The 26,302-nt window shown below is 55.8% G+C and overlaps 1 protein-coding gene across 3 annotated transcripts in view; it reads right to left on the bottom strand.

The window, feature by feature from the left end:
* The window catches only part of LINGO1 (leucine rich repeat and Ig domain containing 1), a 223,407-nt gene that overhangs the window by 93,420 nt on the left and 103,685 nt on the right, over positions 1-26,302 (bottom strand). For 2 of the 3 annotated variants that reach the window (XM_081290069.1, XM_081290070.1), the window contains exon 3: positions 19,346-19,388. The gene's annotated coding sequence lies outside the window, so the exon portion shown is untranslated. Of the gene's footprint in view, positions 1-19,299; positions 19,318-19,345; positions 19,389-26,302 lie in introns of those variants that run through there. The other variant, XM_081290067.1, reaches the window with a different exon arrangement.

The raw sequence follows: 26,302 nt of genomic DNA on the forward strand, positions 1-26,302 counted from the left end.
TCGCCGTCTCCATGGACCCCGCGTCCTTCCAGCCAGCACACAGTCACATGCTTCTGGTCTGCCACCCTTAGGAACCCCTCCTTTAATTACACGGAGTGTAAAAGAAAATCAATCTCAGAAGGTTACATATTGTTTCGTTCTATTTTTGTCACGCTCAAGAAATAACAAAATTATAAAGCTGGAGGACAGTCTGTGGGGGAGGGGAGGTGTGGTGTCAGGTCTGTGTCTTCATGGTGGCGGGAATGACATCAAGCTGGGACAGAACCACAGACACACACACACACACACACCACGCCCGTCCACCTGGTGACATCTGAGCAGGTCTGTGGACTGTGTCAGGGCTGATGACCTGGCCTTGGTCCTGACTGGAGGTACGCAAGAGGCAACCCTGAGGGAGGAGGGAGGTGCCCAGCACTGTGACCGCCACTGGCTTCACCTTCCTTGAGGGCCTTCTCTTGGCTTCTGGGATGCCACCGTCCCTGGCTCTCCTTGGTCACCCTAAATGTCTGAGTGTGCCTCTCGGCCCCCCATGGCTCCTCCTCCCTCCCAACTCTGCGCAGTGGCGAGCCAGGGTCCAGGCCCTGCCCTCCCCCACCATACACAGGGCTTCCTGGGGGATCTTAGTATGCTTGTCTGTCCGGGTGTCTGTCTGTCTGTCTCTCTCTCTCTCTCTCTCTCTCCAGTGCTGGGAACTGAACCCAGGCCCTCTCGCACATGCTAGGCAAGCACTCAACCACTGAGCTACACTCCCCTGTCCTGCTACACTAGGTCTTCAGGTGCCATCTCCAGCTGCTGGCTCCCTCACCCCATGCCCTGCCCAGATGTCTCCCCTGAACTCCAGGCTTGTGAACCCAACAGCCTACAGGGCAACTCTGCAGGAGGAGGTCATCAAAAAGGAACTCCCATCTGTTGGCCCCTAGTCCTGACCCTCACTGCTCCTCCTTATCTCAGGAAACGGTAACCGGGACTCAAGCCAGGAATGGAGGGTCCTCCTCTGCCCTCTGCATGGCCCCCCCAGCCCCAGTTCCACTGGAACCATCTGCCCTTCTCCATGTCAGGGTACCACGTTACCAAGCCTCCATCTCTTGTGCCTTACCCCATGGTCCCTCTTGGGCCCTCCTCAGCAGCCCAAGAGATCTTTTCAAAACTTAAGTCGGATCATCTCGCCCATTAGCAGCTGCCCCTTGGAAAACACTCCCTGGTCCCAGAGCGCCCGGCACACCTCCCCCACCACAGGGCCTCAGGGTCCTCCTGAGGGTGCTCCCCCCCAGGAGTCCAGGTGTCCCGTGCATCCCTTCACTGCCCGCCAGCCTGCACACAGTCAGCCCCGGCACATAGTAGGTGCCCCGTCCTGCTCATTGAGGGTCTGAACCGGCCTCCCCCACGCTCCCTCCCTGGATGAGGCTGCTCGGTGCGCAGGGGAGGGTGACACACCTCTGACACCCACACACTCCACTCTCCCCAAACAATAACTGAGACCCAGATGACTCCTCGACATGACAATCCCTGTCTTGGCTGGGAACTGCTTCCAGCAGTAAGAGCTGGGTGTTTTATGGCCCCAGGAAAACATCAGCCATAACAGGCTAAAATCATCACCCTGAGGCGTCCTCTGTGCAAACGCCCGAAACCGAGTGCTCCCTGCGGAGAAGGGCTACTCCCCACTGTCCTGGCTGCCTGGAGCCCCGAGCTCCTGGAACTGGACCTGCTGGAGCAGGGCTCAGCCTACTCTACAGGTGACCATGGTCCCGTGGGCTGGGACACTGCTGTGCCTTTGGTGGGGCACACAGCCGGCGGTCAGGATGGACCCTGTCCCTCCCTTTCTTGCGTCATCAGGCACTGGAGGAAAGGTGCAGCTGCAGACCTGCCAGGCAGCATCAGGACCAGGCAGGGCGGGCTGAGGGGTGAGCTGGGCACCTGCAGCCCGGCTCAGCCTGCATCCCTGTAGGAGGAGTGCAATCCTAAGACAGGCCCCGTGGCATGGACTCCCTGCCACAGCAGGGAATGGGAGGGAGACGGTTTGGGCTGGTGCCCTCTCTGGTGCTGCAATGCCAGGATGTGAGCCATCAGGGGGTGGAGCTTCAGAGTCAGGCAGACACCAGTTCAAATCCCCCCTCTTCCACTATCAGCCTAGGTGGCCCTGGACAAGTCACAGAACCACGCTCAGATGCAACGTCCCCATCTCCACCAAGAAAGAACACAGGCAAGATGTCTGCATGCAGTAGGTGCCTACTAAACACCCATGCCCTCCCTGTGCATGGGCCTGCAAAGGTTCCCTGATTCCTTCTGAGTCATTGTAAACATTTTCAGTTGGCCTTGGTGCTCTCAGATGTCCTCCCTACCTGTCTTCAGCAGGTGACCAGGTCCATCCCTCTCTCCACCACAGAGGCCAAGGGTCATGCCAGCTCCTCCGGGAAGTCCCCCTCGCTGCTCTGACTGGTGCCCGGCTCCCCTCACTTGCAGCAGTGTACATGCCGGACGTGTGAGGCTGGTGGGCCTGAGCAGGTGTACCTAGCGGGTCCCTGGAATCCCATGGTCATGAGGTCAGGGGATGAGAACATGCCGTGTGTGACCACAAATACCTAACAATGACCACAAATACCTAACACTGCATTTGCTACGTATCAGGCACCTTCAGGCAACTCATCAATCTGCACAACAGTCATGAGGGAGGCTCTATTCTTATCTTTATTTTTTTATGGACAGGACAACTGAAGAACAGAGAGGTTAAGTGGCTTGTCCAAAATCACACAGTAATAAATGCCAAAGCCAGATTTGCACCCAGGCAGTGTATCCCCACAGTTTCTGCTCCTAACCCCACTCCACACACTCACCCCCTCAATACAGATGTTGTGCCTCAGTTTAGGCCCTTTCTGGAGTCCTGCAGAAGTTTGGGAATCATCCAGGGTTGACCGTGGTGGTACTCTATGACCCTGGAGGCCAAAATACAGGCAGGAACACACACATACGTACACACCCATGCAGCATTGGTGAACACATGCACACCTATGCACATGACTTGAGTAAAGGGCCACCTGCCACCAGCTCCATGCTGAGTCTCCCCCTTGGCAAGCCACGACACACGATGTCGTAGATGTTAAATTCAAAGTCTGGTCCACCACGTGGCAAGATATCTTTGTATAGGTGATGACTTCAATGCTCAGAGAAGGCTGGACACGCCTCTTAGGTCACACAGCAAATGAGGGCAACACTGGGCCAACACCCAGGCCTGGGAAGCTACTGACAAGTGCTTTCTTACACCATCCCAAGGTCCCCTCGGGAATTCCCAATTCTAGACATTTCCCCTCTTCCTACTTGATTTGAGCAGGACAGGAAATAAGGGGAACAGAAGAGAGGAGAGGAGGTGGCAGGAGGGCAAGGCGGTGCCAAGAGCCGAAGGTGCCTGGCTCAGCCCCTGCCCGCAGCCACCTTGAGAGGAGCGCAGCAAGGCGGGGGTTAACTCTCTGCCGTGGAGCAGAAAATGAGGTTCCAGTTATTAGTTGATTTATTGCTCTGTCCTCAATCTGCACTCAGGTCCTGGAAGGAAATGTTCCACTCGAAAGCATTAAGCGTCTTCAAAGAGCAGAGGCATTAAAAATTGAAATCATAAAGTAGACACGTAAATACAGTGCGGGTGGGGGACAGCCCCCAGCAGGCTGGGGCAGGGGGTCCCCGTGGTACCAGGTAGCTACATGCACGTAGGAGCCAACTGCGTCTCGGGGTGAGGGGGATATTCCTTCCCAGGAACGGCGCCCAGAACCCAGCACAGAGCCTGAGCCCCGCCAGGAGTGCACCTCATCTTGGGCTCACATCGGTCCTGTCTGAAAACATGGCTCCATTCAGGTCAGAAGCTCAGCCCAGCCTGTGGGACCATGGGGGAGAGGGATGGGGAGGGAGGCGAACAGCGAGGAGGGAAGAGGAAGGGCAGCCCTACCATGCATGGCTCCAGGCAGGCGCTGCATGGGGGCAAGGGCAGCTGGGCCTCGGGCATGGACACAGGGCACCGCTGTTATCAGCTCCCGGAGGCCCGGGAGGCGGTGGAGGCCCAGGAGGCCACACAGCCCCGTTCCCTGCACACGAGGCAGAGGTCCCCAGAGCTGGGCCCGCTGAGCTGGGAGGGAGCCAAGGCCTGCCCAGAAGCTGGCACCCAAAAGGATCCTCGCACCAGCCAGAGGGTGACACCGTCCTCGAGAATGGGGATTCCCAGCCCAGGCCGGGGCCCACACCTCCACTACCCCCACCCCCCTAGACAGCCACCTCTCCCAGCCCCAGGGAAGGGCCTCACATGTCCCTCAGTTGCCACATGTCCCACATGGAATGACACACCTGTGAACAGGTAGGGTCAGAACTGAAGAAACACAGCACCTAACACACGCCAAGCAGCACACCACACACACGTTCACGTACCCATGCACGGGTGTGCGCAGAAGCAGGCATGTGTACACACACACGTTTCTGACACTTGCACACAAGGAGAGGCACTCCCCCACACACAGCTGCGTGTGCACGGGCGGACATGCCGCACACTGCAGGTTCACACACACCTGCTCAGGTACATGCCCCGTCCCCAGACCCAGGCAAAACCCTCCACCCCGATATCAGGCCCCAAAGACACAAGCCGGGAGCCAGTCTGCAGGCCTCTCCTGAGAGAGGGACAAGGATCTAGCATCACTTCCTCTGGCAGTGGGGACCCCTGAGACCCGGCCCCATGCTCTTGGCCACTCCTATGACCCCCTGGGGTCAGGAGGCCTAGGCTGGATGTCTTTCCCAGGCCCTGGTTTGGGGCTGTGTGCCTGGACGAGCCCCTATCCCTCTGGTCATGCACTCTGGGCTGCAGGGGCCTCCCCGACTGTGACAGCCTCCGCCTGAGCTGGGCAGCAAGACTGAGGAGAACCCAACCTGGGTCTTCATCTCTAGCAGCAAGAGAGGTGCGAAGGGGGCCCAGGGAGGTGGGCAGAGCTACAGTCGCTGTCGGGGACAGGGTGTGGCCTGGCATGAGCTGAACCTGAGCAAAGACCTCAATTACTGGGAACACGGCCGGGAGGGGGCAGGACAGGGACCTGGGAGGGGCATCTCTAGAGAGGGGACCTCAGGGTGGCACACAGGCCTCCGTGCCGGGGCTCTCCTCCTGCCTTCTCAAGAGCAGCAGGCCCAGCTGTGCCTGAAGCCCTTGGAGGATGTGGTAGGGAATGCCACAGTCTCCTGCCAGCACCTGAGACACTTCCCCTGGGGCCTGTGGGACCCATCTCCACTCCGGGGGTGGGGTGGTCGTAGGGTGCCAGGGCTTCTGACCTTTGCGAGACGGTACAAGCCTGGTTTAGGTGGGAGACCCCTCGAGCTCAGTGGCACGTGGGCCGAGGTGTTTGCCACACACACACACCCCTGCACTGACACACCACGTCTCACCCCTTCACACTTAGCTGCACACACAGCCAGGCTCTGACTTATACACCAACGCTCACAACTCACTCTCCCCACACACACGCACAAGCACCCTTGTACCCACGTGGACGCCCCCGCACACATACGCACACAGTCACACCCTTCCGTGGCGCAGTCTGCCTGAGCCACTGCTGTGACCACTCACGACTCCAGATGAGCAACCGCGGCAGAGTGAGTGGGCGGTGGAGGCGCTGGCCCAGTCCCTGCTCTCGGCCTCCAAAGCCGCAGCTCTGGGTCCTTCCGGGCTCTGCTTCCCAGGGTGACCCTGGGGGCTCCTTCCCACCACTGCCCCTGACTCCCTCAGGTCTCACTGGCTCAGCCTCTCCTCAAACGCCTGTGGTTATGGTTGTGACCTGAAGTGTCCCCCAAACTCAGGTGCTGAAGGCTTGGTCCCCAGTGCAGCAGTGTCCACAGGTGGGGTCTTCGGAAGGTGACTGGCTCCTGAGGGCTCTGACCTCCTCGATGGTCTGATTCATTGATAGAATTTAGTCACAATTTAGTGAACTATCGGGAGATGGCAGAAAGTTACAGGGTGGGGCCTAGCTGGAGGCAGTAGGTCCTTGGGGGGGGTGTGTTTGAAGGTTATATTTGTCCCTGGACTGTCTGTCTGTGTGTCTCTCCCCCCCCCCCCGACCCTTTCTCTCCGGGCAAGCTCTGCCCTACCACATGCTCCCCACCACATTCTGCCTCAACACAGGCCCAGAGCAATGGGCCAAGCAACCATGGACTGAGACCTCTGGAACCATAAACTAAAAATACATTTTTCTTCCTTTCGGTTGATTTTCTCAGGTATTTTGTCACAGGAACAGAAAGCTGACTAACACACATGTTGGTCAATGCCTCCCCTTTATTAGGAACCCCTGCTCCTGACCACCAGCTCCAGCGCCAGCCCTGGTGCCCTGCCCACCCACCAAGGCCCAGAGGAGCACCTGTTCCCGGCTCCATCCACCCCCTCCACTCCAGAAGCACTCCTGGCCCGGGGAACCTTGTTCCCCCACATGTAATTTTTCTTAATTGGGAGCTCATTAATTATCCCTATGCTTTCCAGAGGAAATAAACAGCAATTAGAGAAATAAGTGCTATTTTCATTCTCCAGCAGACTCAGCATCGGCGCCCGGCCCACCCAGCCCAGCCCAGCCTGCCCGATGGCCCGCCCAGCCGCCTGCTAATCCCCTTGGCCGCCCCCTCTGCCCGCATCCATCCTACGTGTGGAGCCAAGTGCCCGCCACCAGGCCACCCCGGCAGCAGGTTGCCTCTTGGAATCTGCGTGAAGAACCATAAATTGCTGAGAAAGGGCCTCCTTCCCTGTGCAGCAGAAGGTTAGAGTGTTTAAAGAGAGCAGTGGAACTGTTTTTATTAATCAGAACTGCTATAAAGAAAGCATTTTAATTAACATAATTATCCCGATTGAGAAAAGCAGTCCTTATCCCATAGATACTTTTCAGACTAAAGATGCAAGCTGTCACAATCAGTCATAATTAAGTAAAGCGAGCTATTTTTTTTTTCCCCCTCGCTCTTTTCCCCTCTTGGGCACTGGCTCCTCCTTGGGTTCTATCCCGGAGGAGAGACGCAGCAGATGCGACACCCTCCCCTGCGGGTCCCCAGCTGCATTCCAGAAAGAGCAGCAGTGCCCCACACCCCGGGCAACCCGGCCTCGGGCTGCACCCTCCTCCCACCCAGGTTGGCTCCAGCCCGGCCTCCCTTCCTCCTGGAGAAGGAGGCTGCCTCACCCCTGCATCCCTCCTGGACACTGGAAGGGACTTTCCTAGGCCAGCAGGGCCCAGAGGGGAGAATGAGAGACCAGGAAGCCAATAGGCACCTAGACCACCACCCTGGTCCAGACTGCCAGCCCCGCCCATAGGGACGTTCACATTCCCCCCTAACCAGCCCTCCAGGCCACCCTTGACTCAAATCTAGGCCATTTCCCCACATAACACCCAGGAATCTATCCATACCATAAATCTAAGTATATCACTCTCCCTTCCTTCCTGGGCCTCCTGGGGAAGGCGTGGCCCTAGTCCCCTTCAGCCACATCTCCACTACACCTCCCCACACCTGCTCCACTGCAGCCACACTGGCCTTGCAGATTCCCCCTCAAACTTTGGCCACAGGACCTTTGTATGTGCTATTCCCTCCAGCCATGGCCTCTCACCCTCAGTGCACACATTCATCTGCACAGTCCAGTTGAGTGCCACCTCCTCGGGAAGCCCTCTCCTACCTCTTGGACCTGGTCAATCCTCTCTTAAATCCTCTCTCTTCTGTCCCTTGGTAGTGGGGACACAAGAGTCTTACAACACTGCTGTCACTTTGTTTACCAAAGTACACTCCATTCAACTGTAAGCTCCGTGAAGCAGCCAGAGACCATTCTTTTTTTTTTTTTTTTTTTTTATCATTTGGTTTTTGTTCACTGTAGTGTCCCCAGCACTCTGCCTGAGCTAAGTCCACACCTGTTCTGGCCTCAAGAATGTGTTCTGAATTAGGAGGAGAAGGGAAAGAGAAACGCAGGAGTTCCACCTGTACCGTGACCCACTTAGGTGTGGAAGCCGGGCTGGGTGGCTCTCAGGAACCTTCACCTCTCTTCTGGGCCTCAGCTTCTCCATCTGGGAAATGGGCAGCCTGAAGCAGGTAACGTCCTCTGCCCCTCACCCCAACATCTAACACCCTGCCAAAGCTGCAGGTCTCCCTGCTCCTCCCCTTGCAGAGCTGACAAATCCACCTGTTCCCAAGTACCTGCCACCTCCAAGGCCACCCAGGAAGGGTGAGGCCGGGTGCTGGCTGTTCCCAGTGCCACCCCCAGCGTCTGCAGGTGATGCGTGCGTAGGTGACACCACAGACGTATTTCACCAGACACGCCGCAGACGCCTCCCTGGGAAGGGGCTTGTTTTTTTAGTACATCCTAAACAGGAGCCTGCAAAGTGTGTTGTCAGCGCTTTTTAAATGGCTTGTTAATGCCCCCGTAAAGCTCAGCACACCGGCCGGAGGAGACAGCTCGCCTGGCAGCCTGGACATCCTCGCAGCCAGCTGAGCCTCGGCCCGACCCGGGAGTGTCTCCCTGGGAGTCAGGAGACCCAGGACTAGACTCTCCCCAACAAGCATATGCTCAGAGCCCTCCCAGGGACCCAGGCTTGTCAACCCTTTGGAGGTGGCAGGAGGCAGGCTCAGGCCTTGCCAGCGGAGGAAAGAGAACTAATCACTGGCCTTGTAGTCCCATGGCCCAGGTTCAAGTCCTTGTTTGGCTACTTAGTAGCAGTGTGACCTCAGGCCAGTGACCAAACCTCTCTGGGCCTCAAGTGTCCTCATTTATTAAAGGGCAACGTTAACTCCTCCCTCAAGGCTATTTTGAAGTAGGAATCAGGTAACAGATGCCAAGTGCCAGGTAGCACGGGATTTTTTAAGGTGTGGTAGTGGTATGACGGTTATTACATGTTTTAAACGGCTTTCTCTTTTGGAGATGACACTGATATATTTATTAATAGAATTCTATCATGTCACAATAGCCCAGCAGTGGAGGTCAGTCAGCCGGCACAGAGGCAGCAAGTCTGGTCACGACTGACGCTTATTGGTGGGGACAGGGGTTCAACAGACTGGTCCCTCAATAGAATGGTCCCTCCCTTCCGAGGGACACACTCTCCTGCCTCAGAAGCCTCCAGCCTCCCACAGGACCAGGTTCAGAGACTGGCCCCAGCACCTGAAGCCCCAGGAAGGGGCCTTCTGGGAGCTGAGCCCTCCAGATGCCCCCCGAGGCTCCCACAGCCACAGAAAGGGAGGCAGTGGGGGAGAAGCCTTGCAACTGCCTCTGGGAGCCCGGAGGAGTCAGGCGGCCTCTCTCTTCCAGGTCCAAATTCCACTGTCTCAGCTGTGATCCAGGGACCCTCACTTCCCCTCTCTGAGCCTCAGTCAGGGGATTAAGTGGGACAACTAATAGAGCCACGTAGCAGCAAACCTGGCCTGAGGAAGGTGCTTCATCAACCTAAGACTCCCCTGCCTTCCCCATCAAGTTTAAATATGACCCTTGTCACCTGCTAAACACAGTGCTGGGTGGCTGACCCCTTCCTGGGTACCAGCCTGCAGACCTGGGGAGATCCATCCTGTCCTCCAGAAGTTCCCAGGGGAACTTTTTTGTGGCCAAGATGAGGATAATAATGATGATGGCCTCCGTGGCTGACTTCCTGCAGGCTGTCCATGCGCCCAGCAAAGGGGTATGGAGCCGGCTCCTCCTGCCCCTCTCAGTCCTCACTACCACCTACAGGAAGTGGTCTAAGGAGCCCCCAGAGGCAGACATGGGGCAGGTTACAGCAGAGCCAGGGCGGCAGGGAAAGGCCATGCCCCTGCGTGGGCCTCCCCAAGGAGCCGGTGGCAGACAGCGCCAGGGCCCGGGCCCGTGGCCCCCTGAGGCAAGCCTTCTCCAGGTCTCAGTCTCTCCACCTGTGCAATGGGGGCAGAGGGGCAGAGGGGCCCCTGCCCGCGCCTCTGGGCCCCCGGGGGAATGTGGGGGGAGGCCGATCCGATCCGGCGGGTGCAGGAGCCGAGGCTGCGGGAAGTCGGCCGCGGGGGCGGAGGCGAGAAGAGACGGCGCTCCTGGGCGCGGCGTGGCGTTGGGATATTTTCCCGGTTGTATTTTTAGATGGACTACTTTCTCTCCCCTCCCCCTGCCTCAGTAGGAGGAAGAACACAGAAATAGCCTAGTGTGCGTGTCGGCACCGGCTATATATAGTGGGCACCAACCCCGTCACCCCGGGCGTCTCCCACTCGCTGCCCTGGAGCAGGAGCAGAGGGGCAGGGGAGGCCCTGCCCATCCTCCACCTGCCACAGGTCGGCTCGGCTCCTCCAGCCTCCTCCAACCCCCTCCCGCCCCCTCGGGCCCCCAGCTCGCGCCCCCCTGCATGCACGTGGCCGATGCCTCCCTGCACCGACCCGGTCACAGAGCCCTTGGGGAGGGCCCTGGGCCATCCCCACGCCTGGCCCAGGGAGGGTGGGCAGCGAGGTGGGCAAGGAGGCAGCTTCCAAGGATCAATGGATGGAAGGTGCTTGGCCACAATCGACTGGTCCCTGGACCTGGACCTCACCGAGTCTCTGTGCACACTGACCCTTTGACTTTAGGGGAAGGCATCGATCCCATTAAGCATGTTCCCACAAGTGCATCTGAGTCCCAGTTGTTGAGGTGGGAAAACTGAGCTGGAACTGGCCTAATGTCACCAACCAGCCTGTGGTGCAGCCACTTGCTAGTTTTGCTCTCCCATCTCTGAGCTTGGTTTCCTCATCTCTAGGGTGAGGTTAAGGTCAGTGCCTACTTTGTGGGCTGTTGTGAGGATGAGATGAGGTGAGCACATGATGTCCCTAATGGTGGCTTCCATGACTAGGAAGACAGCTACAAGCTCTCAAGGCCATAGGGCCCTGGCCAGAGCCGGGGCTCCAGCCTCATGGTAGGGGGCTGGCCCCCACCCCCACAACCAGGTCACTCACACACAACCCTTGTGGTATCAGGGATTTCTTCCTGATGGCCAGTGGACCCTGTCACTACCCACCCCAGGACACAGTAAGATGAAGGCCTGGCACCTCCCTTGCCTCCCTGCTGGTCACAGTGACTATGGGGGAGTATCTGAGCAGAAGGACTTAAACCCCAGACCGACCTCTCTAGGGGGTGGGGCTCCCCCCTCAGTGTCCAAAGCTGGTTGGGATCTTCCCAGACCAGGAGATCTGATGAGCTCCACCAGCTTCCCACACCAGGACCTGAGGGGACAAAGCCCTGGGTGGGGAAATCAGTCATGTGACCTTGGGAGGATCAGTCTCCCCATCTGACTGACTCCCCACAGGGGAATTTAAGTCCATTATCTTGTTTAACCCTCACAACACTCCATGAGAAGGGACCCGTGGTCATCTTACAGATGTAGAAACTGAGGCTAGCCTGGGTCACTTGGAAAGTGACAGGCAGAGCCTGTTAACCCCCTGGCTTCGTGGACAGCCCACTCTCTATCAAAGGCAGAGCCTGTGTCTTCCAGACCTGGGAGAGCCAGGACAGGCGCTGGAGGGTAGACTCCTGTGTTGAAGGACTGGCTTGAAAAATTCCTGAACGGTTCCAGTGTCTCGGGAGCACTGGTCTGAGTGGACTCCAGCCTCAGTATGTGTGAGCCTCGCTGACCCTCCTCCTGCACCCCTCTGCTGGCCCTTGAGTTTTGGAGATCAAGTGCATAACTTCATTTTTCCATCTGTGAAGTTCCATGTGGTCTGGGGTGGTGTTAGCCCAGAGTTCCCCTCAGCGGAGCACAAGGTGAGAACAACCTCTGGTTGACAAATGTGGCACTCTGCCCCCATCTGACTTGCTGGAAGTGCAGGGCAAGAGGAAGCCAGAGCCCAAAGTGTCCCCTTAGGCCTTCCTCCCACAAACATCCATGTTCAGGAGGGCTGTTGTCCACTGCACAAGTCTTGCTGAACCTCTGTCACAGAACTCATGACCCCACTCAGAGGCCCCCATAGCAGTGACAATGGGTAGTGAGGAAGCCTGGCTCCCTGAAGTATGGACTGTCTGCCCAGTCCTGCCTGACATGGGGAAAAGGAAGGACTCGGGGCCAGGAGGAAGGGACCTGGGCCCTGTTCTCAAGGAAGGCACTCAGATATGCAGACACCATGCAAGAAAGACTGAGCCTGTGCTGGCAGCCGTTGTTTGGTTTCTGAGTTTCCATATGCAAAAGAACAAAGTTGGCCTCTTACCTCACACCACACAGACAACTCCACATGGGTGAGAGGCCGAAACCTAAGACCCGAAACCACAAAACTCCCAGAAGAAAACGGGGAGAAGATTCATGACACTGGATCGGGCAATGATGTCTTGAATATGACACCAAAAGTAAAAACGGAAAAATGGGGTTAAATCAGACTTAAAAACCTCTGGCTCAGCAAAGGAAACAACTGACAGGGTGAAAAGGGAACCCATGGAATGGAAGAATATATTCAGAATGTATCTGAAAGGGGTTAATGTAAAGAATATACAAAGAGGGCTGGGGCTCAGAGGTAGAGCACCTGTTTAGCATGTGCGAGGCCCTGGGTTCAATCCTCAGCACCACGTAAGAATAAATAAATAACTAAACTAAACTACAACTAAAAAAAATCGAAAAAAAAAAAAGAAAAATATATAAAGAACTCCTAGCCAGGGTTGTGGCTCAGTGGTAGAATGCTTGCCTAACATGTGTGAGGCCCTGGGTTCGATCCCTGGCACCACATAAAAAGTAAATAAATAAACAAATAGAATAAAGGCATTGTGTCCATCTACAACTAATATATATATATATATATATATATATATATATATATATATATATAACTCCTACAACTTGCCAGGCATGGTGGCACATGCTTGTCATCCCAGCAGCTTGGGAGCCTGAGGCAGGAGGATTGTAAATTCAAAGCCAGCCTCAGCAACTTAGTGAGGCCCTAAGCAACTCAGGGAGACCCTGTCTCTAAATAAAATACAAAAGGGGCCAGGGATGTGGCTCAATGGTTAAGCGTCTCTGGGTTTAATCCATGGTAGCAAAAGAAAGAAAGAAAATATAAAACTTATAACTCAATAAAAATATCCCAAAGTCTGAAAGCAATCTTTGAATGACAACAGAATAACTTTTTTTTTCCAAAGAAGGTAAACAAATGACCAAAAAGCACATGAAAAGATGCTCGAAACTCCTAGTCATCAGGGAAATGCACATAAAAACCACAATGAAATATCACCTCACACACATTAAGATGATCACTATTTAAAAAAAATAGTAAGTGTTGGGGCTGAGGTTGTGGCTCGCCTAGCATGTGTGAGGCACTGAGTTCAATTCTCAGCACCACATAAAAAAATAAATAAAGGTATTGTGTCCATCTATAGCTAAAGTATGTGTGTGTGTGTGTGTGTGTGTGTGTGTGTGTATAAATAGCCATGTTGATGAAGACATGGAGGAATTTGAAGCCTTGCACACTGCTAGTGGGAATGCAAAGGTGTAGCCACTAGGAAAAACAGGATGAGGGTTCCTCAAAGACTGAAAATAGAACCGCCATGTGATCTAGCAATCCCGCTTCTGGGTATATAGCCAAAGAATGGAAAACAGGATGTCAAAGAGATATTTCCATACCCACATTCACTGCAGTATTATTCACATGGCCAAAGGGTGGAAGCAACCCGAAAGTCTATCAACAGATGAACAGATTAACAAATAGGTATACACAAATAATGAAATGTTATTTGGCCTTAGAAACAAAGGAAGGGGCTGGGGTTATGGCTCAGTGGTAGAGTGCTTGCCTAGCACGTATGAGGAGGCACTGGGTTCGATTCCCAGCACCACATATAAAAAAGTGAACAAGATAAAGGTCCATCAACAATTAAAGAAAAGTATTTAAAAAAAAAAGGAAATATTGCCACATGCCACAACATGGATGAACCTTGGAGACATTATGCTAAGTGAAATAAGCCAGTCACACAAAGGACAAATATCCATGATTCTACTTCAGTGAGGAATCTCAGGTGGTGGGTCTTAGAAACAGAGACTTGAAGGGAGGTTGCCAGGGGCCAGAGACGGGTGAGCAGGCAGTGGCTGTCCGGTAGGTAGAGGTTCACTCAGCAAGGTGAAAAAGTTCTAGAGAGCTACTGAACAATAAAGTGCCCGCAGTTGACACTGCTGCACTTAAAATTGATAAGATGGGAAATTTTATGTCATGTGTTTCTGAGCACAAAAAAAAAAGCAAAAATGATCTTCATCCCTGTCCTATAGATGAAGAAACTAGCACTCAGAGATGTGAAATAACTTCCCCAAAGTCACACAGCTGGTAGGTAACGGCCATTTAGTCTAGCTCCCGAGGCCATTGCATGTATCTTTGAGGGAATGTCCAGAGCTAACACATGGGCACTTAATATGGGCTTTTAGAGAAGGCAAGTCTTATGTCACTTTTTTTTTTTTTTTTTGCGGGGAGAGGAGGGTACCAGGAATTGAACTCAGGAGCACTTGACCACGGAGCCACATCCCCAGCCCTATTTTGTATTTTATTAAGAAACAGGGTCTCACTGAGTTGCTTAGAGCCTTGCTGTTGCTGAGAAGAGCGAGGTGGTTAAAGGGGAAGCAAAATTTTTAAAAAATCTTCAGCCTGGAATGTAAAGATGAAAAAGCACGTCTGGGAGAGAGCTCTCAGGGTGTGGCCAGGCGCCTGTTTGCGGGAGAGAATGTTATGGATGGAAGGTTCTATTCTTCAAGACAAAGGGAGAACCACCCAGAGGCCTTCAGGAGATGGAGGAGGCCAGCCAGGACCTGCAGGCCATGATTCCAGAATGACACCAGCAGGACCTCAGCATGCTGCCCTGCACCGCCTCGGGCCTCTGTTCCCCAAATTCTAGCACAGAACCCTTCGCTGCCCTGCTGTGGCTCCAGTGGGTCTGGGTGGTACGGGCCATAAACTTTGGCAGCGTCTGCTGCAGGTTAATTCTGCAGGCGTGCAGCACGCCAAAGCTGAGGCCCCCGGTGGTCTGCACCTAGATTTCAAAGGGTGCTGCAGACAGCCTGGAAGCCCAGTTACACGAGTGGAGCCACCCCCAAGAAACCCCCAACAGGGGAATGCCTCCTGGGGCTATGGGGATGGGGCAGCCTCTGAGACCCCAGAACTGTAGGACAACCAGTGTGCAACCCCAGCCTGGGGAGGCTGCAGGCAGGAGGCTCCAACCTGGGATGGCTGCTGTGGGGACTGAGCCCAGCAATGCCATCTGGGCAGGGATGTTTGCGGCCTTGAGATCCCAACCCCTGCCCCAGCATGCCCGGGGATGGGGGACTCAGAGCCAGAGGAGACTGTTCAGACTTAATGTTGGGCTGGCTGCAGTAGCGCATGCACGTAATCCCAGCGGCTCTGGAGGCTGAGGCAGGAGGATGCAGAGTTCAAAACCAGCCTCAGCAAAAGTGAGGCGCTAAGCAACTCAGTGAGACAGGAAAATGCAAAATAGGGCTGGGGATGTGGCTCAGTGGTCGAATGCCCCAGAGTTCAATCCTTGGTACCCCTCCCCCCCCAAAAAAAAAGACTTATTGCCGGGCTGGGGTTGTGGCTCAGTGATGGAGCACTCACCTAGCACGTGTGAGGCCCTGGGTTCCATCCTTGGCACCACATAAAAATAAATAAGTAAAGTAAAGGCCTATGAGGGAGACAGCCTGGTCCTTGCCCTGGTGAGGGTACAGAGGCTGACCCTGCCTCTGTGTACAGCCACATGGGCAGCCATCTATAACTTAAAAAAAAAAAAGACTTAATGTCAGTTCCAATGTTGCCTTTGGACTTACTTGAGACCAGTCCTCTCTTCCGTCTTGCCTGTCTCTCCCCTTTGGCCTAGAAACCTCTCCTACACCTGACCCGTGGGGGCATTTTGGAAGGAGATGACCTGTGGATTCCCAGGCGCCAGCGGAAGGAGATTTGCCTCAAAGTGAATTGTGCTTTCAGTCTCACGGGCACCTGACTTAGACGGGACTCTGGACTTTGCACTTTGGAGTTGGTGCTGGAACAAGTTAAGACTTCAGGTCTGATGGGATGGAATGGGCATACTCTGCATGTGAGAGGACGTGAACTGTGGGAATCAGGGACTGTGCCCGGGGTTCCTGTGCTGGAAACTCAAGCCCCAGGGCAACAGTGCTGAGAGCTGGGACCTTAAGAGGTGAGCTGGCCTCAAGGACTGAGCTCTCTGCGTGGGTTCCTGATATTGCAGGAGTGGGTCACTAATGCCAGATGCCAGTTCCTTGATCTTTGGCCTCCCACCTCCAGAACTGTTAAGAAATAGATTTATATCCTTTAGGTACTACCTAGTTTCTGGTATTCTGTTAAAACGCCACTAAATGCACTAAGAAAACTCCCACGGCCTTGAGAGGTGGGTTCTACTATTCTCTCTTCACATAAGGGGAAACTGAGGCAGGGTGCTTACACACAGCTGGGAAGTTCTGAACAGCTACTCATATTGCCTTGGGGATTCGGGCACTTGAAAGGACATCTCACTGGGAAGCAGGGCCCCATGACACCCCAGGCCTAGGAGGGAGACAGCCCGGTCCCTGACCCTGCCTCTGTGTCCAGCCTGGCACTGGCCCTTCCCTTCCCTCTAGCTGCATGGGCAGGCATCAGGCCTGAGATGGGGTAGGACCCACTGACTCCCCAAGCAGCAATGGTGGTGGGCCTTGAGGGGCCGTCCTGAGACTGTGCAAAACCAGAGCTGGGCCCCAGCAGGCCAGGTCAGAATCCTGCCCACCAACTGTGTTGCTGTGTGATCTTGGGCAGGTCATTCCACCCTCCTGACTCCGTATGCTCCACTGCAGATGAAGAGAACAGAAGGACCACTTACTGTGCCTGACGTACAATGTCTTAGTCACTAATCATTTTTATCATCCTAGAGTATCTAGGCCACCCCTGGGTGCCGCTTCCTCCTGGCAGGTATGTGGGGGTAAGTGGGGCTGGGGAGACCCAGAGAGGCATGTATGGAGAACAGGCTGGGCCTAGTTCTGCTGTGGAACTGCCTTGGATGTCCATGTGGGAGAGGGCAGAGGGCAGTGGAGTCTCTCTCTGGGCTGAGCTAACTGAGGTGAAAACCAACAAAACAAAGAAGCATTTGAAGCAGACACATTCTGAGCTTTTAAGGCTAAAAATGTAGGGTGCTGGCCGAACACTCACTCTATTGCTCCATTCCCATTTTAGAATTTAGGATAATGCAATGGAATATTACTCAGCCATAAATAAGAATGAAATGATGGCATTAGCTGATAACGGATGGAGCTGGAGACTATCATGCTGAGTGATTAGGCCAATCCCCCCAAACCAAAGGCCAAATGTTCTCTTTGATATGCAGATAATAATTCACAATGCAGGGAAGAATAGAAGTTCACTGGATTAGACAAAGGGGAATGAAGGGAAGGGAGGGGGTTGGGAATGGGAAAGAGAGTAGAATGAGTCGGACATAACTCCCCTGTGTTCATATATGAATACACGACAAGGGTAACTCCACATCATATACCACCACAAGAATGGGATCTGAATTAGAATAAATCGTACTCATGTATGCATAATATGTCAAAATACAATCTCCTATCAGGTGTATCAAAAAGAATAAATATAAACAGAGGTGGGGGTTGGCTCTGGCTCGGGTCAGCATCCCAGGCCCACAAAGGAAACCAAGCCAGTAACCTCAGGCAGCAGTGATGGGGGCAGTGAGTGCTTAGGAAACCCACTCACCCAGCCCAGGCCCTCCCCAGAACTCCTGGGCTGGGCCAGGTGGACCCAGCCCCGCTTCCAGAGCATCCCTCACACTTCTGGTCCCTCAGATAGACGTCCACCCCTCGATACCCACAAGTGGCCTCACCTAAGGCCACGCATCCCATTAAAGCTGACCACAGCCCACTCCTGGCCTCAACTGCAGAGGGAGCCCACAAGCCCTGAGGTGACCCGAGCTCCTTCCTGGTGCTGCCCTCTGACAGATGTCCATGTGATCACGGCTCCCACCCGGGTCCCCGGCCCCCAGCACACACGAGCTCTGACCCAGCACACAGGCTGCTTCTGTTCCAGAGGCTTCTTGGGGCCGTCCCACAAGTCATAACTAACCCAACGCGCTCGACACAGTATCCAGGATGCGCTGGTCACCACGGCCACCACGGTCAGCCCCGCAGACCTGAACCTGCCCCTTCCTCTCTCCACCCTTGAATGCTGCGTCCATCTGTCTGTGGGATCCCCCCATGCCCGCTCCCCCTCCTGCCTGCCTCTAGTCCCCCCCGTGTGTGCCACCCCTGGGAAAAGGGCCCACAACTTGTCCTCACTGAACTAAGTGGGGCGGGGCCCACCCAGCTGCCCAAGGAACGGCTGCCGAGGCCAGTTCCTGTGTGGTGGCTTTTCAGAGGACGGGGCGCTGGAAGGGCCCCAAAGTGTAGAAGGAAGACAAGTAGGTTGTGTCCCAGGAGGGAGAAATGTACCCCAGAGAGGGACCGCAGGAGACCAGGCCAAGTGGTCCCCCTCATAGTTCTGCTGGCTGTGGCCTCCTGGTACCTCCACTGACCTAAGGTAGCCTCCAGCTCCCGCCCTCACACCAGGGCTCCTGGTGGCCCGGTCAGAGGACGTGGAGGCCTCTAACCATGTCCCTCCCCTCAGGACGTCCAACCTGCAGCACAGGGGAGGGGGTGGGTAGATGGCGGAACTGGAGTGGGACCCAGGTTAAACCCTACCTTACCACCAGGTGTGTCCCCACCTGCAGCCTCAGTTTCCCCACCTCTACGAAGGGGACACACTACCCTGATGGGGACCCCTGAACTGGCTTCTCTGCCCTAGAATGACAGAAAGGCTGCAGCTGACTCCAGCTACCCAGGGCTGCACGTGTCCCTCTGTCCCCAGGGTCCTCCAGACTCCTCCCCAGGCTCTGATACTAAGGAACCGATAGGTGTTTTACAATTATTGAGCACCACTGTGTACTTGGTCTTCTACATACAGCACAATGCCCAGGAGGATGCACCACGAAGAGCCCCCCCCCCGGACAGGTGACAAAATTTGAGGGGAAAGGTCACACAGACAGGGGTGAAGCCAAAGCTAACTCAGGATCTCAGGCACCAAATGCTGATTCATCTCAGAGTCCAAGAGCCTCAAGGCCATGGCCAACCATCCCCACAAAAATCATGGCCTCAAAGGATGCCCTGGCCTGCCCCCCACAGGGAGGCCCAGCTCACCTGGACATGGCTGTGCGCTCTCCTTGATGAGGGGCCTCACTTCTGGCTGGTACCTGGGCCATGTACCCACAAGCAGCTGTTTCAAACAGCCCCCTAACACCCCAAACCCTGACCCTCTCTGACCAGGGGCCATCTTCCTCCCCTCCCACCAGAGCTGATCCCCAAACCTCACCCCTGCTTCTCCACGACTCAGTGGCCTCTTCTCCATGGCTACTCACCTCCTCCAGCAGCTCAGGGCTCAGGGGCTCTTCAGCGGGACACCTGTAGGGAGACAGCAGGGAGGAGGTGAGAGGACAGACTGGGGTCTGCTGACCATCCTGTCACCAATCCCATTCAGTCTGGGCTCCCTGGGACAGGTGGAGCAGGAGACCTGGACCCTGCCCCCCGAGGGCCCCTGGGCAGCCCAAAGATGCTGGACTCATGCCAGAGTCAGGATGGCACTTTCTATGGAGTCAGCACAAGGACCACAGGTGCCTGGGACCTGCCTGCAGCAGCCCAGGGTCCCACATGGGCCTTGAGAGACATACCAATCAGACCAGGAACCAGTATACCCCACCCCCAGGCCTGCCCACAGCAGAAAACACAGTTCCCTGGCCCCTGGGCCCAAGGGCTGGACGTCAAATCCTCCCTCCTGGGACCAATGTGGCTCATGGTCCCCAGGAGCCCAAAAGAGCCAGCAGAGGAAGCCCCCAGCCCCTCTGCTCCACCTCTGCCTGGATACTTGCCCTGGTCCAGTCTCAGCTCTGTCACAGGCTCACCCTCACTGTGCCTTGATTTCCCCATCGTTACCGGCAGGTGCATCAGAGCAGGCGGGAGGACCGGGCAAACGCAGCTTGCCCCGCGAGCCAGGGCTTCTGATTGGCAGGTCCAGGGTGGAGCCCGAGAATCTGCACTTCCAGCAAGCTCCCAGGTGACCCTGCTGCCACCAACTAGAATCACACTTTAAGAACCGCTGGCTTTGGCCTGGGATTGTAGCTCAGTGGTAGAGCACTGGACTAGCATGTGTAGGGCCCTGTGTCCCATCCTCAGTACCAAAAAAAAAACCTCTGACCTTGAAGATGTATCCAGCCTACAAAGTGCACAGCCTACTCCCTCAGGGAGTTTGCAGGTAACTGGGGACAAAAACACACACACACACAAAGGTTCGTGTGCACACATCTGAATCAAAGTAGTCACAGCAAGAAACATGGCGTCCAAACAATAAGGAGACCTGACAGGTGCACAGCAGGTGGGTGCAGTTGGGTGAGGCTTCCAGGAGGAGGTGAAGACTTAAATTACCCCATTTCACATATTACTGACTTAATATGTATGTCCAATTACATGAAACTGTTCTTTTCAAAAAAGAAAAAAAAATCTTCTGGTACTGGGGATTGAACCCAGGGGCACTTTACCACTGAGCCACATCCCCAGTCCTTTTGATTTTTTATTTGGAGACAGGGTCTTGCTAAATTGCTGAGGCTAGCCTCAAACTTGCAATCCTCCTGCCTCAGCCTCCCGAGTTGCTGGGATTCCAGGAGTACACCACTGTGCCTGGCTAGTGTTCTTTTTTTGAAAGCTTCAAATACAGAGGTTTGTAGAGTCAACACTGTCCAGGGGCACAGACTGCTTCCCTCTGGTTTGAAACCTCACTGCACATTGGTGCAGAGAAGTACACACACAAAGTGGGTGTGGACAGCTTCCATGCTGGTGTGTAACTGAGCTCCTTGCTTAGCAATGATTCCGAGACCTCCCCGTGTCTGTACAGAGCTATAATCGTTGTTTGTACTCACTGAGCACCTACTATGTGTCTGCTATTAACCCATCTGAACATCAGAACAAACCCCTAAGACAGGTAAAGGCCATTTTGAACCTAGTTTTGTAGAGGAGACAATGGACCAGCTGTGGTGTTAGTCAATGGCGGGGCCTGGGCTTGGTCCCAAGCAGTGGAGCTCCAGCGTCTGCTCCCAACAGAGCCACAGGTGAGCCTGCGTGATGCCACACTAAACTCCTCTGCGTGGGGGATGGGGGACACCCTCACCTGCTTACCAAGGCCTCCAAGGAGGGGTACTCAGATGTTCCCCATCTTTTATTTCAAGCATTGCTGGAAAAATAATCTTGTCACTTGGTGAACATGTGCAAATATTTCTCTGGGTATGTTCCTAAAGGATAGGGCAAAGAGCTACACATGTAAAATGTTGGTACTCGCTGCTGAAATGCCTTCCAAAAACATCTGTACTGGGGGGCTATTGTCTGTTTCCCCCTGAGAGCTTCCATGTAGGAACAGTACCCATTTACTGAGCACCTATTATGCACCAGATCCAGTAACATCTATGTCATTATCTCCATATTCCAGAAGAGAAAACAGGCTCAGAGAGGTTAAATTACTTGCCAAGGTCACAGTGCATTACAATGTGCTGCAATATCATGAACACAGAAGGAGGAAAAGAAGGAGGGAGGGAGGGAGGGAGGAAGAGACACTCCTTGACCCCACATGCCCTTCCATTTTTCCATTCCCCTTTAATAGCAAAACTCAAAATCTGTGTCTACTGCAGGGTGCAGTGACATACACTTGTGACCTCAGTGACATGGGAGGCTGAGGCAGGAGGATGGAAAGTTCAAGGCCAGCCTCAGCAACTTAGGCCCTTGTTCAAAATAAAAAATAAAAAAGGGGGAATGTGGCTCAGTGCTTCAATCCCCCATACTGAAAAATACCTGTCTCCAGTGTCTAGTCCCTCCCCTCCCGTCCTCCCTCACTGCCTGTCCAGCTGGGCGTCTGTCCTCGCCGCCCCGCCAGGAGCTCTTATCAAGATCCCCAGAAACCTCAGTTCTGCTCTTCCAATAGTCATTCTCCGTGCCCTGGCTCCCCGAGCTCTCGGCAGCAGCTGGCATGGCTGATCGCCCCCTCCACGGGGGACACTTATCTCTGGACTCCCAGGACTCCTTCTCCTGCTGGTCCTCCCACCCCTTCCTCCCCTCTGACCCAAGCTCCCTCCAAACAGCCGGTGCCCAGGGCTCCCGGGCTCTCCTCTCTTTGCTGTCCACGCAGTCCCTTGGCTGGTCTCAGTGGCCCGAGGCTTTAAATCCCAGTTACGTCCCCAGCTCATGGGCAGCAGCCTGGACTCCCTCCCAAGTGCCAGCTCGGGTTTCTAGAGGCCTATCTGTCACTTCCACTGGCTCCTCTCACTGACCCGTCCAACTCAGCACTCTGTTTTTATTCTCCAAACTACATCTCCCTCAGCGGACTCCCTCCCTCATCGCACACCCAGGCCATCCACCAGGCTGTCAGCCCCAGCCCCAGACGTCCTCAGCCTGGCCCCCCCACCCCCGCACTCGGCCCACACCAGATCATCTGCGCTGTCCAGCCCTGCTCCGCCTCACTCAGGGCCCACACTCTTGAGCAGCGAGATGATGGTACAAATCGGGACCTGTCACTCCCGGCCACGAGCAAGCTCCCTGCAGACCTGCGAGGCCTGCCCCAGCCCCAGAGCGGCTCCCGCGCCAGTCACCTCCCGCCCTGGCCAGTCACCTCCCAGCCTGGCCAGCCTCAGGGACTCTGGCCAGGTGGCTCCTGCTGTCAGAATGTTCTGAGCCCCTAAGTCAAATGCCCCATGGGCCCCCCGTCCCCGCTTTCCACAGTATTCACCCCCCTGACATTATCCGGACTCGTCTGTGTGCTCTCAGTCCCTGTCCGTCGCCTCATCTTAACCAGGACCCCATCAGACAGGAGGGCCCGTGTCCATCCTGTCCCCCTCTGGATTGGCCTCTGTGCTGTGTGCAGTGTTGGATGCGCAGTGGATGCTCAGGAAGCATTTGCTGAGTGGATGGATAGATGGATGGACAGACAGACGGATGGACGGGTGGACAGGGCCAGCTCCATCCTGCTCTGAAGCCTGTGCTCCTACCCCCTGAAGAAAGAAGCTGGCTGCCATGCGGAGCCGAGGAGCTGGAGGGCACAGGCTGGGAGGGACAGGCTGACCGGGTGGCCGCAGCAGTGAGGGCACAGGGACGCCAGTGGGGCCTGAGTCTCCCTGGGGGGGACGCCCCGCCGCCCTCGCCGCCCCCCCAGGGTCTGGGGCCCTCACACCTGCCAACCTGTCCCATTCAAGAGGGAGCCTTGGGGGCAGCTGGCAGCTGAGCACGGCTGGCGGGGGGCCAGGATGGCTGCCAACAGCTGGCGCTGCTGCCAGGCAGCCAAGTAATCGCGTTAGCCAGCGGAAATTGGTCCAGGGAGTTTTCTTCCTTCGCCTCCCATTTTCTCTCTCTTCCCTTCCCCCCTTGGAGCTGCAAGACTCGCAAGATTGATCTTTGCCTGAAACGGAGGAGATAACTCGATATAATGAACTCCACTGTCCCTCTTGCTGTTTGGAGCTTTCTAAAAAATTTAAAAGGGCTGAGGACAGGGGAAAAAAGCTGTACTCAGGGACCTCGGGGCACTCCTCTTCCCTCGGACGCCCCCAACCCTGCGCTAAGCGCCCCCGCCTCCTTCCCTCGGCTGCTTCCCCCGGGGGATGCCTCCATGGAACAAAGGCTTTACAGATCCCCAACTCTCCCAGGTTTTAAAAATAACTGTGGTGAGGTCAGGGCTGGGCCCACCAATAGCCCTGCCTCCACTGGTCCCCAGCCCGGTGGCCACCCCCATCCTCCAGAAGCACCAGCCAGCCAGCCTGGGGGTGACAAGGTAGCTCAGTCCACCTATTCAGGAAGCATTCCCCAAGGGGAGCAGCGAGGCCACCTGCCCATGGAGGTGCTGCAGGGGGGCTTTTGTTCCTGCAAACAGCTTTTTCAGGTACAGCTTAATGACACACCATGGGAACACAGCTCAGCCCCAGACACAGGCGTGCCCACCTCACTGGGGTCCCTCCAGCCTGGTGTCTGAATGAATTCATGGTCATTTATTGAGCACCTACTCTGTGCCAGGCACTGGGTTGGGAACCCAGCAACCTAGGAGATCAAAAAACCCTCTGATTCCACCTTAGTGGCTTTAAAGCCTGGTGGCAGAGGCCGTCATCAAAGGTCTTATTTAGATGGGGGACACATCAGGATGACAGCTTTACAGGATATGCCAGGATGCAGGGTACAGGGATGTATGTCTGTCAACTCAGCAACTCTAGAGGCTGAGGCAGGAGGATCACAAACTTGAGGCCAGCCTCAGCAATCTAGTTAGGCCCTATCTCAAAATAAAAATTAAAAAGGGCTTGAGCTATGATCCAGTGTTTCTGGGTTCAATCCCCAGTGCCCCCCACCAAAAAAAGTCCAGGGATCTCTGAGAATTCGGACAGTGGTCAAGGAGGGCTTCCTGGAGAAAGTGTCCATGGAGCAAGCTCTGAAGGACAAGAATGAGACTGCCAGGCAGGGCGGGTGGGCGGGCGGAGAGCTCCAGCATCCTGGGGAGGGTCTGCTTTCAGGAGCACGCCACCCACCAGGCCCCTAGCCTGGTGCCCTCTGCCTGCAGAGGGAAGCCAGATCCCAATGACTTCCTTGCCACCAGAGACCTTTCCTGACCTCTGCCCCAAGGCCCCCTTATCCCCAGCCCCCCTCTTCAAGGTACAGATCGAATGTTTCTTCAGTGTCCCGGATAGGAACCGCGGCTCCCTCTGGGCCCTCGACACGGTGCTCCTCCCCAGCCCCTCAGGGCCCACACTGGCCTTCACTGGACCTGAAGGTACAGGCCCACCTGCCGGCAGGTCGTGCAGCAGTCTCTGTGCGCGGTGCGGGCAAACAGCCAGGAGTGTGTGTCACAGAGAAGAAAGCCCCCGGGGAAGACCCTGGAGGTTTCACATGGATCAACGAGGGACAGAAGCACTGGAAGAACTTCCTGGAGAGGTGGGTCAGGGCTTGGACACAGGGTGAGGAGGCCAGAGAAGGAGGCCAGAGACTCAGGAAAGGCCGAAGAGGTCAGGTTGGAGAGCAAGGAGATGAGGCAGATGCTTCCTAGCCACAAGCCAGGCCGCAGTGGCAGACAGAATGCGTCCCAAAGTGGCAACAGAGTCCCACCTGCCCTTAGCTGTCCACTCCAGCCCACTACCTGGGGCTCAAGTACAGCCTAATGACACACCACGGGAGCAACTCCACGTGGCCAGTGGAGGGAGCCAGGGGCTGAAGGAGGAGCCGAGCCTGGGCCAGAGAGTCAAGGGACACTGGCAGCAGTTCTCCAAGGAGGAGACATTTGCTCGCCTAGGAAGGGCGCCTCGGGCAGGGAACGTCCAGGGAAAAGCCTAGAAGTCGGTCCTCTGGAGTGGCTGCTTTTGCCCCCTGGCTTGTGGCCTGCCTGAGCTCCCGGGAACCTGGGTCAGCGCACCCAAGCCTGGGCCTTCAGGGAACCAAGCCCTGTCCCATCCACCTTGCATTGTCCCGAGAGGCTGTCTGGGAAACTTCTGGAACTTTCCATAGCCAATCTCTGGTTTTCCATCCTCTGCCTTTGGGTTCTGGGGACTAACCCCACTCCTGCCCCCTCGGGTTAAAGATGCAGTGGGGACTATAAGCTCTGGCCCCAGGAAGGGCCCTGACTGTCCTGCCCAGAGATCTCCAGCCCAGGCCGCAGCATCACCACAACATCGCGGGAAACCACGTGACCGCCCAGGAGGGTACTGTGGCCAGCCGCTGTCCCCGGGGCCCACGGCCGCCAGCAAGAAACGAGACAGCCTGACCTTGTGGTCGTGCAGGCGAGTAGCTTCCCACCTGAGCCTCCCCAGGGCCGCCCCGGGCTGCGGGCTCTGTGGGCGTCAGGTACAGTCGGAGGTACAGGAAGCTCGGCGTGCCAGCCCTGCCCAGGGCTGGGAACCCACGCCCAGTCTCCCTGCAGAGTTGGGAAGGCCCCGAGGCCTATGACGTGGAAAGCCGAGGCTTCAAAAGAGGAGAGGGGCCTGAGGGCAGCCGGGGTTCAACGGGAGGAGAGGGAACCTGGCAAGGAAGGGGCAGAGAGGGGCTTGGGCCAGCGGTATGGGCAGGGCCCGCGACATGGGCAGATGGTATCGGTGTCAGCCTCTGCATCCAGCAGCTGCGGGGACAGATCCCAGCAGAAGAGAGGGACTTCCAGCTAGTTGCTGGCAAGATTGGGGGCTGAGCAGAGAGGCAGGGGAGCCCCCACATCCAGCTCAGGTCAAGCCAGAGACGCTACAGGGGGGGAGGGTCTGGGTCTTCTTTTGCAGCCCTCTGAGAGAGGAGGTGGCCCAGGCTGACCCCCAGCCTCCTGGGCA

The sequence above is a fragment of the Spermophilus citellus genome, assembly GCF_964194105.1.
Source record: "Spermophilus citellus genome assembly, chromosome: 4".
Classification (NCBI taxonomy): Eukaryota; Metazoa; Chordata; class Mammalia; order Rodentia; family Sciuridae; genus Spermophilus; species Spermophilus citellus.